Source organism: Melospiza melodia, chromosome 4 (assembly GCF_035770615.1).
Source record: "Melospiza melodia melodia isolate bMelMel2 chromosome 4, bMelMel2.pri, whole genome shotgun sequence".
NCBI classification, from domain to species: Eukaryota; Metazoa; Chordata; class Aves; order Passeriformes; family Passerellidae; genus Melospiza; species Melospiza melodia.
Window position 1 is genome coordinate 7,385,705 of NC_086197.1, and position 19,033 is coordinate 7,404,737.

Sequence of the window (19,033 nt, forward strand, 5' to 3'; positions counted from 1 at the left end):
ACTCCTGGCATCCCTTCCTAAAATAAGTGCTGAGACGAGATCTGTTCCCTGCCTGTTTCCCACAGGAGCAGCTTGTCTGGGTGGACACTTCAATTCTGCCAACATCTATGATGGGTTGAGCTGGGGGAAGTGGTCCAGTGAGGACAAAAATACATTATCAGTGTGAGGATTTTGCAGTTCAGGTAAATCACCACAAAATCATGGAGCTAAGTCGCAAGACATTTTGCAACTAAATTCAACCAGTGCTTCTTCTTCCTGTTTAATCACCAGGTGGGGAAACTGAGGTTGGAAATATTTTTATCAAAGGCACAGTGCAAGCCAGCGCCTTTGGAGACAGCTGCCTGTCAGTGCTATTTTCCACTCATTTTACTCTCCCTTCAGAGGAATGTGTGCAAAAAGGCCACAGGATTTGGAGGGAGCAGTCAGGATCAGCTGGAGAATGCCTACATGGAGGCCCTTCCTAGGAGGTGCATTTAAAGGGATGGGCAGCACAGCCTGAGCTGAAATCATGAGGGACCTGCATGCACTGAACTCCTAAAACAGCTGGTTTAGCAGACGTGAGAAGGCATCTCTTCCAAAAAAACTCAATGTCTTCCCCGATTCAACTCCCTGGATAGGGAAGAAGCAGGAATATTAATATCTGCTTGATTTTCTATAGGTTTGTCCCACCCTGACCCCATCCATACTTTGTCCTCTGAGCACTGAAGGACACGAAGTGAGCTGTGCATCACATGGTAACAGCACGAGGATGCTCGTCAGCTCATTGACAGGGCAGGTGGAGGGGCCAGGAAAATACAGCTGCAAAATTCATGTTCTCAGCCTAATTGCTTCTTCAGGACTTCGTTTTTAGAGCAGCTTCATAAAATATGGCAATAAAATTGTAATAATGTTTCCTTTAAACTTGTTAGGAGCTATTCATTCTGCAAAGTGCAGTTTTCCTTCCTCCTCTCCCTGTCCTTGCCTGTTTTCTTGGTTATTTTCCTGCCTTTAAACTCGGTAACACACTGCTTCTGTAAGCAGGAATGTAGACAAGGGATCAGGAACATCTCCATTATAAAGCCTTATTTGGAAGAAATTATATATATATATATATATATATATATATATATATATATATATATATATATATATATAAAATAGTATATATATTATACTATTATATATAATATACAGTATACATTTTATCATATATTATATATATTATTTTAAATTTTATTTTTATATATGTATGTATATAGATATGTATATACATACGTATACATATACATATACATATACATATACATATACATATACATATACATATACATATACATATACATATACATATACATATACATATACATATACATGTATACACACACACATATATAAAATTATACAGACAATATTTACTTCAGGCTACAGCCTGATATTCAAGATCTCTGCCTGGGAGCACAAGAGAGGAAAAGAAAGAAATGTGTTTGATAAAGGAAAACAGAGGGAGAAAAGAAACCACAGCAAGTGATTGCTCTGGGATGTGACCTAACCCCTTTGGTATTCTGGAAAGGGGAGAGGAGGGGAAATGGAGGATATACCACAGTTTTAAAATTAGCTGCTCCATATGTGCATCAAGTCTTTCCTTATGGCTGAGAGGAGATTTTCAGCCCCTGTCCCAACTCAGTAATTACTCAACAGATGAGGGCAGCTCTGAAGGAGCCCTTTCACTTGGCTGATGACATAATCAGACTTTCTGCAAACAGTTCTCCTATGTATTTATTTAACTGATAGACTGGAGCAGTCTCCTTAGGAGTCACTTGAGTCTAGAGAAGGCCCAGGGAACATTTCAGTGGGTAGATTTACTTTCATGATTAGAGCAGATTGTCTGGTTTCCTGAGGAGGTTTTCCTGCCGACCCAACACAAGTGTTTTTTGAGAGGGTAAAAGCTGTCTGAGCACTGAATGCTCAACCCACCTTGCAGGATACAAGGGAATTGCAACCATGGAAGTTTCTCAGGCAAAGATAGCCCATCCCCTCTAGAGCCAAGGGATACTCCACCAAGAGAGCTCCTTTCAAGCAAGACACCACAGAATGTGCTCTTTCTTACCCAAAATGGTCTGAAGAGGTTATTGCTACAGGGAATGCCAGAAGAGAGGAGAAAAAATTACTGAGGATTATTAACTTGGCTCTTCTACTGCTGTACCCTTTGGTGAATTTCTGTAAAATCATCTTATCATTGTACAAAACATGCCCAGCTTCACCTTCACTAAGGTCAGTTAAGGAAAAAAAAACCCCTTTAAGCTCTACAGAGGTCTACAGACATTTGCACGTCTTTTCCTCTCTAATTATGCACTGATTATTCCCCGCTGGTTCTGAGAAAATGTCAGCCAAAACATTTACTATGAAACCTCCCACGTTTTACTGACAGTCCAGAGGCTGTTACTAGGGTATAAAAATAGCTCCTTACTTCCCTTGACAAAAAGAAAAAAAAAATCAAAAAACAAAACAACCCTTGAGCTGCTGTGTTGTTTCATGGGACTGTGCTGGGGCTTGAAGGCTGGGGGAGGATTTCCCATGCCAAACCCTGCAGGCAGCTCCTCCTCTCTGCAAATCCCTGCCATGCACAGGTGTGGGTGGGTGCTGCCTGCACCAGGAGCTGGAGAGATGGGTCCATGTTCACCTTTCTGTGTTCTGGCCTTGGAATGAGCAGTTCAGCATCCCTCTCCATCGTGCTCTGGAGCAAACCTCTACCCACAACTCTCTGATGGGGGCGGATGTGTTTGGGTGTGTTGAAAGAAGGACCTGCATGCTGGGAGGCAGTTTCGTTTGAGTTTACCATAGACACACCAGAAACATCCTGTTTCTGTTCCACACATGGCCCCTGTGGTCCCTGTAGCTCCAGCCCAATGTGGTCTTTTAGGTTCTATTTCAAATTTAGGGCCCTTTTTGATTTTTATTTCTCTACAATGCAAAGAGGAGTAATGTTGTCAGATCCTTGTGCCCAGAGTCCCCCTTTCACGTCACAGCTCCATGCTTTCTTATGTTGAAGATGCTGTTTTGAGATATTTAACTGGTTACAAATTTCTCCTTGTGCCTTCATGGGATATAATTTTAGTGTCTGATAGGATGGGAGCAGTTCAGGGATGTCCTGCTGCCAAGTTATCAAACACAGGGGTGAGGAGCCACCCTTGTCCCTTCACATGCGCCCAGGCAGAGCCAGGGGATGGGGGGACTCACAGCAGTGACCCCCTCCTGTATCTGCTCTGAAACAGAGAACCCCCCAAGATTTTCATATGGTCATTGTGCACCAAATCCACTTGGGAACCTGAGTTTCTGAGTGCTCTGTTTCCACCCAAGCCAAGGTGCTGTCATCCCTCATGCTGACTCATCTGGGCTTCTTTGTCTTTCCCCTGAAATGTGACCTTGTCACCCAGGGAGGGACCATGGTGGGTTTCTGTGTGTCCAGGTGGGAGCTTCCTGGAGTGCAAGGACTGCAGTTAGTTGTATTTCTATTATTAGTTGCATTTCTTATACTTTTGTACTTTTTTTTGTACAAGGAAAGCTTTGAGAGAAGGGTTTTAAAAGGATCTGGGAATGGCATTTCATTTGAAAAAGCAAATCCTGAGACCTTGACAGCTATTATGCAGCATATATGCTCTAGGCAGAGGAAACCCTCCCAAATTTAGGAGGAGTGAAAATAAAGTATAGATGTCATCCATACTGGATCTGCTGAGAGCTTTGATCAGCTAAGAGTTGGCCCTGCATTAATTGTGGATTGTTGAAAAACTGTGACCTCAGTGTGGCTGGGCCACAGCATCCGGACAATGATCATGCCTGAACCTTTAAAGGCTTGTAGAGGAGGCACAAACACCCCTAGCTCACCTCTCTGTAGCCTCTAGACAAGCAATTGTTCTTGGAAGTGTTGGCCCAAAGATCTGCTGCCCCCTGCAAATATGATGCCTGTGCCTGTTGTGCTTCAGTTACCTCCCAACTCTCACCTTCCCTGTGCTTCCAAAGCCCAGATATGAACAACCCCTCCCTGGCTCCCCTGGTCTGCCACTGCTGACAGCCCTAAAACTTTCCTGCAGAGAAAAATTCAAGAAACTGAAGAGTTCCCTGCTGGTTGCATTTTAGGATGAACATTGTGAGTCAGAAATCCTGGCCAATTTCCTCAAGATGTTCTCACGAGTCCATATGGCCTAAAATGTTCCATAATGAAATGAACTGCTGCTTCGTAGTAATAATAGAATGAAAATTTACTATTCCAGTCATCCACCTTGATCATAACACTTCTGAAGCTCTTTGAAAATGTGAAGTGCTCTGGTAGTGCTAAGTGTTATCGTTATGCCAACAGCAGCTCTGTCTGTGTGAGGCTGTTCGTGTCCTCACTCCAGAGAGATTTTTATGGATTGACACAGGAGAGTATGTCATCTCCTCAAATCACACACATTTCATTGCCTAAAGTAAGTTCTGTTAGTGATTTAACAAGGTTTAAAAGTAGGTGAATCCTATAAAGCTGGGCTTGTACTTGTCCCTAATATTCCACCAGCTAAAGTGATTTTCACTTCTGCTATGCAGAGACGTGAAAGAGATTGTGCAGAGATTTGCTATTCAATCCTCTTTCTCCATGGATGCTGTGGTGAATGAGTCTGCAGGAGGGGATGTAGGTCAGGACAATGTATTAAGGAAATAGTGCAGAACAGCCACAGAAAGTGAATGGTGAGATCCTAAATACGATTATTCACTTTGGAAACCCAAGCTTATGATTAACTCTGATCCTGCTGGGCACTGTGACCAGGCTCTCCAGTCAAAGCAGCACGTGCTTGCACATGCCCAACACCACAGGGTTCATCTTCACCCTGCTCCCTGCTATCATGTGGAGAAATGCTCAGGAGAATTGTTTTTGATCAGAAGAAAACAGAAAAATAATCACACCCTGCTTGTGAGGCATGTATGAACAGGGAACAGCCCAGAGCTCATCCAGCAGCTGAGCTGTTTTCCTTCCATGGTATTCATCCATGTCTAAAACAGCCTCTGACAAGGTTCAGGGGTGAAACAATACAAATCTGAGACAACCCTGTGTCTGTGCCCATCAGGTGGGCACTGAATCCCAGGCTGAGGATCAAACATGATCCTGATGCCTGACTGCCCACGGAAGTCACACACTTGTGCAGTTACATCCTTCTTGTTTCAAGCTTTTGCTTGTTCCTTTGGTGACTGGAGCAAGTGTTTGCCTTTGGGGGCTGGAATTAGATGATCACTAAGATCCTTCCTAACCCAAACCTTTCTATGATTCTTTATGACATTTCTTTATGTTACATCTGAGTTCATATAATTTTGAATTATATATTTACTTTGTGCTTCCCACCCTTTATCAGGTGATGATCAAGCTGTCCCACTGGCCTTGGCTGAGGGCTGTGGTTTGGAAGACACACTTTTTCTCATTGCAGGTGTCTCCTAACTGGCACTATTTGCCTGTGAGAAAGGACAAATCTGGTGGCTCAAAACCAGCCAGTCTGCAGTCCTGCCCTATGGCATGGTAGATAATTTAATGAAGGGCAGCCTTGCTGTCCATGCAGAACAAGCCTACACACAGCACAAATGGCCCCTTGCAGCAGAACATTTTCTTGCAACTTATCCTGCAGATATATTTAGGTGTCTGCCTGATTCAGACCCAGTGGTAACACTCACTGCTTTCAATGACTGATACAAAGTCCTTTCTGTTCACAGACAAGGGTGAGAAAAGAGGAGGGCAAAGGGAACATATTTTAGAAAATCAGTGGTCCAGATTTCTCATGTTTGATCTTGCTTATGGGTTAGAAATCCTGTTCCTGCCTAAAATAAAGAATGCATATTTTGTTTATTCCAAAGCTCTTTATAATAAATCGTTACCAGTAAATACTGATATTGCTGGTTAGGATGTAATTGTCACTGGACAGAGAGGAAGATAAGCAGGTTAAATATAAACTTCAGAGTGAAAATGAGGAGGAATCTGGTCCTATTCCAGAAAAGTCATCAGTTTCTTGAGCAACTGAAGAGTCACATAGCTTTATGGGTCTCCATTTCCTCAATAGATTAATTCACTGTCATTTGTCAGGTGATATGAAATCTCAGGGGAACTGTTTCACATTAAATAGTAATTAAGTGTTCTAGAAAGCCAGCCGGTCACGTTCCATGGGAGTTCTGCAGCAAAAATCAGAAATACTTAAGATATCTTGGGTTGATAATATAACCTCTGTGTTGAAAGCTCCTACAACCCTCTGTGTTGAAAGCTCCTACACTGGTTATCAAAATGAGCATAACTGTGGGTAAATAAATGTTCCCTGAGGTGAAGACTGCCTATGTATGTGTGTGCTGCCTGTGGGAGTGGTGCTGTACACATCCAGGTGATGCTCGAGTGTGCAGGGAGGCTGCCATGGAGGAGGGGGTGTCCCAAACCACAACACCCTGAGTGTGCACAGCCTTGCACACTCACTCATGGCATCTGCACTGGGGCTGGATCACAGGGGGCTCCTTGGCTGTGCCTACAGCACAAATCATCTGCAGATGGGAAATACAGGAGCCAACAGAGGGGATTTCTGTACTGGAGCAGATCTTCCTGCTGAGAACATCTCCCCAGCTGGGAGCAGTCTGCCCTTCTCAGTAGAGCATAAGAGTTGACCTCTACCCTGTTTGCTCCCGAAACTCAGACCCCTGTGGCTCCTGCTAATGGAAAATCTCCATTTATTGCAGGACAGTGCTGGATCCATGCCATCTGCACTGATAATGCATGCACAGTTGACAGAAGAGGATCACTTGCACTTCTGGTGCTGGTTGGTTTGAAACCCTGAGCAAACATTCTATTGCAGCTCATGATGCCCTGGGAGGTTTGCACTGTTGAGCTGCCACCAGGGCTGTGACAAACAGGGACAGGAGGGCTGAAGAGTGGGACAGCCCCTCTCAGAGGCTGGCAGTGCTGGCCTTCCTCTTCTCTGACTGCTTTCCACAGCTGCCACCGCACCAGCATTTCCAGCTGGGGTTCTGACTTTCAGGAGGTATAAGCAGTGGCCCACAGTCCTGCAGAGGTGGAGAGAAGTTAATCAAACTCTCCCATGCTCTGTCTCCCAAGCTGATGGTTTGCCATGGGGGATCCTCGCTCACTGCCTGCCTTGTTTGCTCATGCTTCCTGAAAAGAGGATAAAACGGATCGAAGCAGCAAGTCAGTCACTTCATTGTCTCTGTGGACAGAGCAGACTGAGGCTGTTCAGAACTTAAAACAAAGAGGATTTACGCTCTTGATTTAGAAATTTATGACTCATTCCCATTTTGGCCATTAGAAGCGGCTGTCGTTTCCCCTGCCCCCAAAACATCCATGCCATAAAAAATAAAACCCATAAGCTCTTTGCTGTTCTTATCTTGATTCACAAAGAATTCAAATGTTCACTGTTGCTATCTGGAGCTTGACTTCCTGTTATTAAGAAGGACATCCTAGTATTTAACAACATAAGATTTTTATTTTTTTCCCCTTCTTCAAGCCAGGCAGAAAGTCTAATGATTCTGGGGTTTGTTTCCTGCTTGTAATTAAGTAGGTCACAGCTGCAAAGCAAGAGAACAAGAAAATATTCAGATCACACAAAGCCAAGAGCTATTAAATCATTTGCAGCTGAAGGATATGGCAGATTTTCTTTTTTAAAAGAAGTCTAGAGTCTGAGGAAAACAAATATAGGAACTTTTAGGAGAATGATGAACTTGGAAGTTCTGCCCAAGCACCACAGTAGTCAGAAGAAAAGGAGTGATCAAAACCCAGCTAATGTTGTTCACAAGTTGAATAGCTCTATGTGGTTGAAATAAATTCACTACTTCATTGCTTAGAGCCATATATTCTACCCATGCAATCCCCTTTGAACCACATGCAAGACTGCCCTCTTTTCTTCTGGGCAGTTTCCACCGTGTCAGCCTGGAATGCCACACCATGTCCTCTCCTGTAGGTCCCCCACACCCTCCCCAGCTCCAGATGCAGCTCAGACCTCCTGGTAGCAGGATTTCTACCCAGACATGAAGCTCCCATGGCACCAAAGGGCTTTTGATCTGCACTGATGATTTGTGTTGTTGTGCTGCCCTGACTTGGCTCCCACTCCAGCTCTGTCCAGTCACAGACATCTTTTATGAAAAATCTTTTCTTTGAGATTTTTTCCTCCTGAGAAGCTGAGAGGCTTCAGGAACAAAATGTAAACCTTGATTATCTGCTGCTGTGGAATGCAACAGGTGCATCTGGGATTGGCCCATGTTGGTTGTTTGTAATTAATGACCAATCACAGCCCAGCTGGCTTGGAGAGAGAGTCTGAGCCACAAGCCTTTGTTATTCATTCTTCTTTGTTTTCTATTCTTAGTTAGCCTTCTGATGAAATCCTTTCTTCTATTCTTTTAGTATAGTTTTAATATAACATATATAATAAAATAATAAATCAAGCCTTCAGAAACATGGAGTCAGATCCTCATCTCTTCCCTCATCCTCAGACCCCTGTGAACATGATCACAGTCCAGGACAAGCTGCCCCTGGTGCCTGCACCCACAGGCAGCACCAGCAGTGCATGCTCCATTGATAAGCCATGCAGATGTGGGTTGAGCAACAACCTCTGAAGGGCTCTGAGAGCTGTGGTTCAGCCTTATCACAGACAGGAGTCACCTGGCAGAGCCTGGCAAAGCCAGGGAAAACTTCCTGCACAGGCCAAGGTGCTGGTCTGGGAGAAACAGGCACTCAAAGCTGGTCCTGATTCACCTCATTTGGTTTATTTCTGCACTCAGGAGAAGCACCAATGACTGCACATTTCTGTTGTGGTGCTTTTGCCTAGACCTCAGTATAAACACTGCTCCAAGCCATTGCTCCACCAAGATGAGGGGACTGTTTTGGGAGATAAACAAAACCTTACAACTTTTGTGAAAGTTGTAAAGCTGGTATGTTTATTACAGCGCTGGATGCATGTGGGAATCGTTCCCCTAACATGACATGCGTACTTCTGGGAACTTCAGGTCCCTTTTTATCTTCTTCTCAAATACATATGCGTACAATTTCACAATAGGTTCATACATATTCATTTTTACGAATTTCACGTGACATTTGCCGCTAGTTCTTCTTTATCAGAAAGAATTCTTAGGTCAGCAACCTGCTCTCACACCAGTCTCTCTCTATCACCCTCAGTCTCTCCTCCTCTTTATCTCTGTCTTTCACTGAATAAGTTTCTCTGAGCCTAGGCTTTTTGCAGTCAGACTAAATAGCTATGTTTTCAAACTACAGACTTAACTCAAAGATGTACATTTCACCTAAATCAAAATGGATTTCTACTCTGGAGAATTTCTACTCTGTCTCAGGACAGAGAGCAAGAACCTTCCCCAGGTACAGTACCTGGAACTACTCTGCTCCATCACGAAAAGGAGATGAAAAAGGGTACTCAGCTATGAGAACTGCCCCATTGAGTGTCTGCCTTGGTCTAAAGAGCAATGGAGATGTGTCCCAGATGCACCATTGCTGTAACAATGGGGCTCTTATTCTGTGCACTAAGGAAATGCTCTTTGGGAAGATTTATGTCTGAAGTCAACCAAAATCAACACTGAACACGGCAGTGGTCCAGTCAGACAAGAGTCACTGCCTGGGCAGGGAACACCCTCTGTGAGTCTGTTTGATTTCAGAATTGTGTGTTTGGTTTTGTCAGAGAGTGATTAAGATATGGGTAGAATAGCGAGGATGAAAGCTTATTTCTTCTCCTATGAAAATGTGATCAAGAGAGACATAAATTTCTGCCATTATAAATTGGTGATGACCTAATGTTTATTCAAGCTCTGATTGGGAAACTTGTCATGGGAAAGAAAAGCCCATGTAGATGATATTCTGGGCTCTGTCCCTGTGTGACTAGACGTGGTCGGTTCATTCCAGGATAACAGAACGTGGACCTTTTCATGTTGGTATTTCTTGGCTTTGCAAGCTAGGAACTGGGAGGGAGAGTTGGTCACTGCCTGCCCAGTGGGCAATGGTTATGAAACAGAAACAACAGAAGGTTTCTCAGAGGCTGCTGCCCAGGGAATTTGAGGTCAGGCCTGCAGTGTCTCCTTGCAAAGTCCTGACCTCACAGGAGAGGGGCTGAGTGCAAGGCTGAGGTGGTAGGGCTGCACAAGATTCATCTTCACATGATTCAGGGTGTCTGGATTTGTGAGTTTCCATCTGCAATTTCTCTAAAAGGCACTGATTTCAGAAATGTGTGGCTTCCTTCCCTCTAAAATGGGGTTCTTTCACCTGGAGAACTCCTGGGGAAAAGGTGATGATTTCAGAAAAACACTAGTGCTGAGTGCTGTAAGGGATGTTCAGAGACCCCATGGTATCTCTTGGCCTTTGCAGGAAAGCATTTATGCTGCCTACACCCTGGCTCTGCTCTGGATCTTTCAGCAATTTCCCTTCCAGTCCAGGGTGGATAACAGCATCCATGGATTCATATGAAACAAAGTTCAGGAATGAAAAAATTTCAAAATACTTGAGTGACCCAGAGCCTGGCCAGCAGCACAAAGGCTGCTGTGACTGATTGTCAGGAAGAGGGGCCAGGCCATCCACTGGCATCAGCCTGATTATCTTTCCCCAGAAGCCAGAGCCTGGCCCCAAGGACACTTTAACTACTCTCTGGTGACTGATTGGCTACATTGGAATGCACTAACATAACTGTGCTTTTAAAAATCAGCATCCTCTGGTTTTATGACTCTTCTTGGCCAGGTTCCCACTTGCTTTAACTGAAGCAAACCCTTTTTCTCCTGCAGGAAACTGCCACGATTGGTGCATTTGAAAGTTTACAGGATGATACACAATGCCTGCGTTACAACAAAGTCCAGGATGGAAAAAGGAAGCTTTCCAACATTTCAGAGTGGAAATTATGAAAATTAGAAAGCCTCCTCCCAGTCTCTGGTGTGGTTAGCAGGCATGAGTTGGGTGGAGAGATGCTGGAGAGGGAGGAAGGGGATGTGGATCTGCACTTCCAGCTAAGGGAGCCCTGAGGTTTGATCCTGCATCCACCACTCCCAGATTTGCAGGGTGTTGGCAGCTCACCTTGGCTTGTACCCTGAAAGCTTCTTGGCTGCCAAATGGGAGCAGCAGCACTGGCTGGGTCTTGCAGAGGTCTGCAGAGGATCACTGTCTGCAGAGCCTTGCAATATGTAAAGTCCAATGTATTATAAGGAGTAATTTTAAATTGTGGTGTAGGGCTGCCAAACTCCCCTCTTACAATAGCCTGTTTATCATATTGGCCTTGACAGGTTTGCTTGGATGATGTTTTCAAATATTGGGAACTCCAGGCTCTGCCCCCAGGCAACACTAACAGCTTTGAAGTCAGCTCTGAGGAAAGGTGAGCCTGTGAAATATTGGCAATTCACTTTTCTTGGCTTTTATTGTGAAAATATGGACCTTTAATGAGGGTAAACTTCCTGTAGGGTTCTAGCCTTGATCATCCTCCTTCCCCTGTCTGCAGGGGCATTAAGAGAAGACTGAAAGACAGAAAATTATTTGATGCCAACCCCATTGAACTTCTTAAGATGCTCCAAAGCATCATGGATAATATTACAACCCATGCAGGACAAGTCTCGTAGTAAGAGGTGCATTGTGCCTATGGAATCTATAGCAAATGGGTCAATAAAAACAAGATGTTGGAGAGGTTTTTTTGATTACTGTGGAGGACAAAAAGCACATTGACATTCTCCCCTCTGACTAGAGGCAGTTTGTCATGGATCACATCAGTCAGGGGAGCTCACTGATCTTACCCTGAGCATCCCACAGTGCTCTCACCCAGGCAAACCTCAGCATCTTTTACAGATACATTAAATACAGGTATTTATGTGGAGAAAGTGATATGAGACACACATCTCTTTGAATGCCAGATTAAATCTATCCTGCAAAGAAGGAGGGGCATTTGGAGAGGGTGCAAGTAGAGGATCCAGTTCCTTTTATACCTCCCCATCTCCTGATAAAGGTGAGGTTTCTGACCCTTTATCAAGCCACTGGTGCTACCTCAACGATCTACTCCTGGTGCCCACAGCCTGAAAACACATAAATATGGAGCACTATTCCAGAATATGGTCCTGGATCTGTCCTTCAGAGCAGCTTCAGACATTCCTCAGGGTCTCTGAAGACAGATGGCTCCAAAAGAAACAGCGAGCACCAGGACACCCCCTTTATCCCCCACCTTCTTTGCCCCCAAAAGACTCCAACAGAATCCCTTAAAATTGAACAACTGTTTGTGTAGACACAGCCTCAAGGACACAGAGAGCTGGCTGGAGCACAGGGCTCTGCTGCTTGGCACCTCCCTGTGCCTGCAGGAGAGTCATGGAATCATTGGGATTGGAAAAGACCTCTAAGATCATCAGGACTAATTGTAAACCCAGAACCACTGTGTTTGCCACAAAACCATGTCCCCAAGTGCCACATCCACAAGTCTTTTAAACACTCCCAGGGATTGTGATTCCCCCATTTCCCTGAGCAGCCTTTTGCAATGCCTGACCAACCTTTCCGTGAAGAAATTTTCCCTGGTATCCAGTCTAAACCTACCCTGGATCAACTTGGTGGACAATGCTGTTGACAAGAGCATACCTATCACCTATGTTATACGGTGAACTTCTATTCTAAACCAATCCCAAAGTGCCACCATCACAGCAGAAGATGGAGGTAGAGAAGGAGAAGAAGAAAGGCTGGACATGCTCAAGTCCCTCCATCTTGTCCCCAAAACCCCTCCTCTAAAAACCCCAAAATCTACATTTTCACCCTGTGATAATTTTATTATTACACTACTTAAGCTTCTGTGGCTTTCAGGTCTTCACACAAAGCTGGCAATTTGCTCTTATGACTGCTCTTATGACACAAATTTTAGCTTTTCTGCAAGTCAGGTGATCTTCTAGTGCTCCACAGCAATAAGGAAGCAGAACCATACAATACAGATTCATATTTTCTCTAGAGTGGGGTGCAACCCATATATTTTGCAGTGCACATGGCCCCCCAAGATTCTCCTCCAAGGACAAGCAAGACTCCCCCAGCCATGGCAGTGCAGGGCTTCCCAGGCCGAACCCTGGGCTGGAAACTGAGGATTCATGGGGCTATTTGAGCTGGGTTAGCTCAGATGCCTCCTCAGGAGCTGCTCCCCAGGACTAAACACACAGAGCAGACACTGTGTTAATGTCCTGGAAAGGACAACTCATCCCGTGCAAAATTGTCTCTGAAGATATTGAGATGTGTTGTCACCAGAAGACACACATTACTCTATTTTCTTTGACTACTGAAGAGTGTTAAAACAGTAACAAAAATTACTACATGTTTTGTTTCATGATGAAATTGTAGATATAAACTGGATGAAGGTACAGTTGGAAGGAAGCTGACATGAGGAACACACATTAGTAAAAACACCAATCCCTACCTTTAATCTCTCTTAGCTGAGTTTCTCCAAAACTCATCTCATCCTCCCAACTCATCATTGGGAGCTGGCAGGGTGGAAACTCCCTGTGGCAGGAACTTTTGAGTTAAGGCTGATTTGATTTGCACTTGCAGAGATTTCTGTGCTGAACTAAAATAGTAAAACTGTGAGATGGTACTTGTTCTGCACATAGATCCCCAAAGGGTAGATGCTTAGTGCACCAACATTAATTGCAGGTTATCAGTCCTTAGAGTCAACCTAATCTGTGTTCCTGCAAAACTTGGAGAGAAAATAGATATCCATGGTCCCACCTCATCAAGATTGGTGGCTTTTATAGTTCAAATACTGGAAACGAAAATGATTTTCAACCTCAGCTAAGAAGCTTGCTCACTTATTTCAAAGCATGCACAACCCTAATTGCACCTTCTAAATATGTTCCAGAAATACAGATGGATTATAGAGAGTGTTGGGGTGACTAAATGGCCTCATTTGCAGTCCATTATCTTGCCAGAAGCTTTTCACATGGTATCTTTGGCAAGTGGAGACAAATTGCACTTCATGTCTGTGCAATTTGGACAGTGTGAAACTTTAGTAAAAAAAATAAAATTAAAGTGTAAGAGTCATTCATACCCATTTTCTTGTGGAATGGGAAATCACCATTTCTTTGAAGCCATTAGAAGTTACTGAGACAATGAGGATAATATAAACTTAACCAGGAAAGAAGCTAAACTCAGACAGAAAGTTTGGCCACAAGTTTGGAAACGTGTTGGAAATCTCAATTCATCTTTCTGAACTTGAGTCAGCAAGATAGGAACTGAGTGACTACCTACACAACACATTCCCTCTTGGTCAGAACAGCCTTTTCCATGATTTCCATCAGGCTGGCTGGGGGGCTCTGGTGCTTGTGAGCTTCACTGAAGTCACTGCTGGTGTTTAGGGGCTTGTGTTGGTGTCTGGTCTGCACCAAAGTTTTTAGAGTGAGAATGGAAAAGATCTATGAAGAATAAATGTGCTGCTCATCCACTGTTTTGTTTTGATTTTTTTTCCTCAAACACTGTACATTATCCTGAGTTAAATGGATGAAAAGACTGAAGAAGTTAAGAAGTGGAAAAAGGCATGTGTTGAACTTTCTACTTGATGCCCAAAAATTCTGTTAGTTCTGGAAATTGTTGAAGCAACATTCAAGCAATCCCTTGTACAGATCAGGAACTGATAAAGTCTGAAGACTTTCTGTGTCTGGGCTTTAAAACCCAGCTGAAGACATGTCTTATCCAGGGATAATGCTGGCTAGAAGACGAGTTAGGACTAGGACTTCAGGTTGGGACAAGTTGGAAGGACAGATAATGCCACTTTGCATTATCTATCACTGGCTCATTTTGCAAGAAACTGTGTCTCAGAACTGAAAAGCCCTTCCAGGAACCTCCAATTAAGGGTGATAAGTTCTTGCCTCCTGGGCTGCAGATCACCACCTTGAGAGAAATTAACCTGGCACTGAACCATCACAGCTCCTTGGTGTGAGCTTGGGGCTGCTGCTGGGAGTGTGACCATGGTATCAGCTACCTGCAAAAGCCATTTGAGTAGGCTTATTAGCCCAAAGGATCCATGAACCAGAGGAGCCTTTCCACCCCCTCTGAAGTTCTATAACTGGATTCACATGATTCCCCCTTCCCTTCACCCAAATCCAAAACATTTGGCTCATTTCTGGCTCCTGACCTCTGTCCTTGGGCTTGCCCTTGCTCTGTCCCCTGGCCTTTCTGTCCCAGTGCTTGGCCAATGTGAAGGCAAAAAATGCCAGTTTGTAATGAAAAAAGCTTTTTATTTTTCTCATCAAAATAAGAATCTGAAGCACTGGAAATTTCAGAGCAGAACCTCTGCTCGTGAGGTCTCCAGGCCTTGAGCGCGTTCGATAATTCAATTAAGCTCCAACCATTTGAAAGCCAATTTGAGCAGTATCCTGGTTCCAAATTCTTCAGAGCTCACCAGTCACTATCCATTAGCCTCTGCCATGCTCTTACCTCTTGCACTGTTAACCTGTCTGCATTTTGGGGGGATGAATTCTGGCACAGCTCCTGATCCGCTTCACAGAGAAGTCTGTTTTGATTTGTTACACCTTTTAGAAGTGTCACAAAATATTATAACTTCCAGACACCTGAGAGGTGCACTAAGCGTTTATCTGTCTAGGTAGAGCTCAAATTAAACCAATTCCTCCAAAATACCTGTGAACAGGTCAGAAGAGATAAAGCTCAGATGAAGCAGATAAAATTGATGTTTCGGCAGTCACAAGTGATTATATCAGAACATTACATAGGTGACAGCTTTGCTACTTAAGATTAACCTTTCATTAATATATATATTTTTGATACAATTATTTGTCTACAGGGAGGGTGAATAATTTTTTGTCACCTTGAGACTTGAGTAACTTACAGAAAACAGATAAGACAACAGGAGTTCCTTGCTTCAAGGTCTTTCTTCTTTCTTTGGCAAGTTCTGCACTCCAATATCTGCTGTTTGTTTGTTATCTGTGATATCTGAGTAACTCTGCTGTCACCTCAGCAGTCTATCAGATCAGTAGTGATGCTGTCAAGGTAAGACATCCATCCAAAAAATGTCAGGGAGAGTGCTAAGCAAAGGTCTGCAGGACCTGCACGCCAGTGAAGGAGATTTCAAGTAAATAGAGTGAACTGGAAGGATCAGCTTCCCTTGGAGCACTCACTGAGCCGTGGTGTCAGAGCCAGTGCTCACAGCACCACTCACAGAGTTTGCACAAAGGGTCCCACGGGCCAGGATCACTCCCCATGAATGCTGCAAGGTCTGCCTGTTCCACCCCATTGGACCCTGCCCTCCAGCCCTCACTGTGAGAGCTTTCTCACCCCTCTGCTCTTGAATCCGGGCTGGAAAAATGGTTTAGTGTCAAGCGGAATGCTGAATTATGCTTTGTCTACTAGAGAAAGAAAAATCAGTAGCTCAGAATAATAAAAGTAATAAAAAATAAGAGTAATAATAAAAAAATTGTACAGCAGCAAGACATACTGGGATCTCTTTTTCTGGGTTTGCTTGAAGGCAATCTCCTCTCTTGCCAAAAGCAAGGGTCCCCATAGGCTGCAGAGTAGCGTGGGAAAACCTGCCCTGGAGTTGGCCTGCAGAGCAGCAAGACTGACTTTTATTTCAGCCCTGGGTTCTCTCTTCTCAAGAGAAATTTATTTATAGGAGGAATGACGTTTCCTGCTGCATTCTTAACGTGCTTGCAGCTTGGGATAAGAACATGGGAGCTTTGTCTCCTGCCATCTGTTTTCTATGGCAATAAATATCCATTTAGGGATTTATCTTTGCCTGGTGTGTTTTAAAGTCATGATAGGAGTGAGTGTTCATGGATATCCATTCGGGGAGGAAGTGTCATAGGTGAATAGCAGTCCCAGCTCTGTGCTGGTGTAGATTTACATTTGGGTAATGGACAGTGGAGCTGTGGCTTGGGGCTTTGGCTGCATTTTTAATCTTAACTTATCTTCTTTGGAAGCACAAGAAATAAAAAAGCAATCTGGACTAAATTCCTGCTGAGCTGCTAGCATCCACTGACACAACTGGGCACGAGGCCTTTAATTTGCCATAGCTGAGAACTGGGACCTAAAGCTGGGGCACAAAACCCAATTTTAAATGGCTTTTCCAGCCAGACCTCTCCCAGCTTGATTAGTTTCTTACAGCACTTCATTTTGCCTGGAGATGGTCTTCCTTTATATACTGTAGAGCCAGGCTTTGAGCCTCAAAGGCAGAGGAGAGGGCAGACTTATTCCTTTTTAATACAAGAAAGCTGCATGTTTTCTCTGGGCTTTCTAACTCAAAAAAACCACAATGCGTTGTGTTTGTGGTGAGAAACATTCCCCTGGATGGAAAACAGCCAGTGACTTCTTGAGAGGAGTAAATTGTGCCGTTCCTTGTGAGTGCCTTGAAGCAGCAGAAAGGGGTCTCTGGATGGTGCTAGGCATTTGTTAGACATTAGCAGGACTCCATTCATCTTGCTCTCACACACATCTGCAGCACATGGATATAATAAACATAGCTGGGAGGCACAAACTGCCTCACATCAATAATGCAAAGGGAGAAGGCACTGCGTGTTCAACGTGCTGGGGGAGGAAGACCCAGAGAAGGAAGATCTGGTGGGGAGGGCTCTGTGCTGAGAAACTCTCTGTTAGGGATGGGATTCATGCTTCCTGTTTCTTTGGTTGGGTTTTTCTTTTTTTCTTTTTTTTTTTTTTTTTTTTTTTTTTTTTTGTGTGTGTGTGTGGGGGATTGTCTTCTAACCAAGGTGTATGTGCTGGTTAAAGTAGAGCTGGCTCTGCAGTTGAAGGAGTTATTAAATCAGTCAAAAATGTATTCAGGGGTCCTCCTTTGCAGCCCTCCACAGTACTCTGACTGCCTTTGCAGTGATCCCAAAGGCAATCCCAAGTGCTGGTCAGGATGAAAACGTCTCATGGACATCAGCATTGAATTAGATGGACCCAAGTCATACCTCAGTCCTGACAGCAGCTGCTGGTGTGCCCTGTGGCACAAAGCTTCATTCTGCCTCAGCTGACATGTCTGGTGTCTCTGTGTCATACCTACTAATATTTAGCAATGCCCCTTTTCACTAAAAGCCTTTGTAAAACCCTGCCTTGTGCCATGCATTGCACAGATCTCTCACATCTCAGGCTTTGCATGTGAAACCTGCTCACTCAGGACTGTATTTCAGGCTCTTTCACTGCTGCTGTGGGATTTTATGGACTCTGAGCTTAGAAACAGATTTTGGATGGCTGCAGGACCCCAAGTGCAGAGAATCTGCCCTGCCAGCTCTAGTTGGCTCCAGGGAGACAAAATATGATGAACATCCTTCAGCCAGGCTGACCACAACCTCATGGGCCTGATGAGGACGAGAGAAAAGCAGCAAGGACAGAGGCTCAGGACAAAAAAAGAAGTGATTGCAAAAAGCATCCCATCAAATTCTCTGGCAACCCTTAAAGCAAGGCTCCAGCATTTGCCTGAGAAGTCTAAACTACCTCAACCTTAGGTCAAGAAGTGGGAAGCAGAGAAATAAACTGTGGATGTGAGTGAAAATAAAACAACATGAGCCCCCTGACAGTGTCACTTGGGCTGTGTGTGGAGCTGTTGAGTCTGTACTCACTGTTAAAGTCTCCTGCAGTGCTGGCCATCCTTGTGCAGTTGTTCTTGCTTCCTATATAAACTAACATTCTCCAACACCTTCTTCTGAAGGTGTTTCCATGCTCTGCCTCGCTCCCTGCCAAGGGGTTATACTCTGGAAACACCCTGGGAGAGTGCTGGGCATGCATTCAGGACAAAGAAGTCATGGTTTTTACACCTCTCCATCACATGGGCTAAGGCACAGAGCAAGGCAAAGGGCAAGGCACCTGCTGCCAGGCAGGGCAGAATGGATTAGATGTTCTAAAGGGGATATGTGCAGGCATGGAGGAGAGTGGTCTCACATTTTCTGCACTGTTATGGGTCTCTCTAATAGTGATAGAAAAAGGGTGAATGGTTTTAAATTAAAAGAGAAGAGATTTAAGTAAATGTTAGGAAGAAATTCTTTGCTGTGAGGGTGGTGAGGCACTGGCACAGGTCGCCCAGAGAAGTTGTGGATGCCCATCCCTGTAAGT

General features: G+C 44.2%; 1 protein-coding gene across 3 annotated transcripts in view; it reads right to left on the bottom strand.

Annotated features, from left to right (window-relative positions):
• Window positions 1-19,033, bottom strand: part of FRMD4A (FERM domain containing 4A) — a 372,584-nt gene that overhangs the window by 182,840 nt on the left and 170,711 nt on the right. The gene's annotated exons all lie outside the window — the stretch shown is intronic.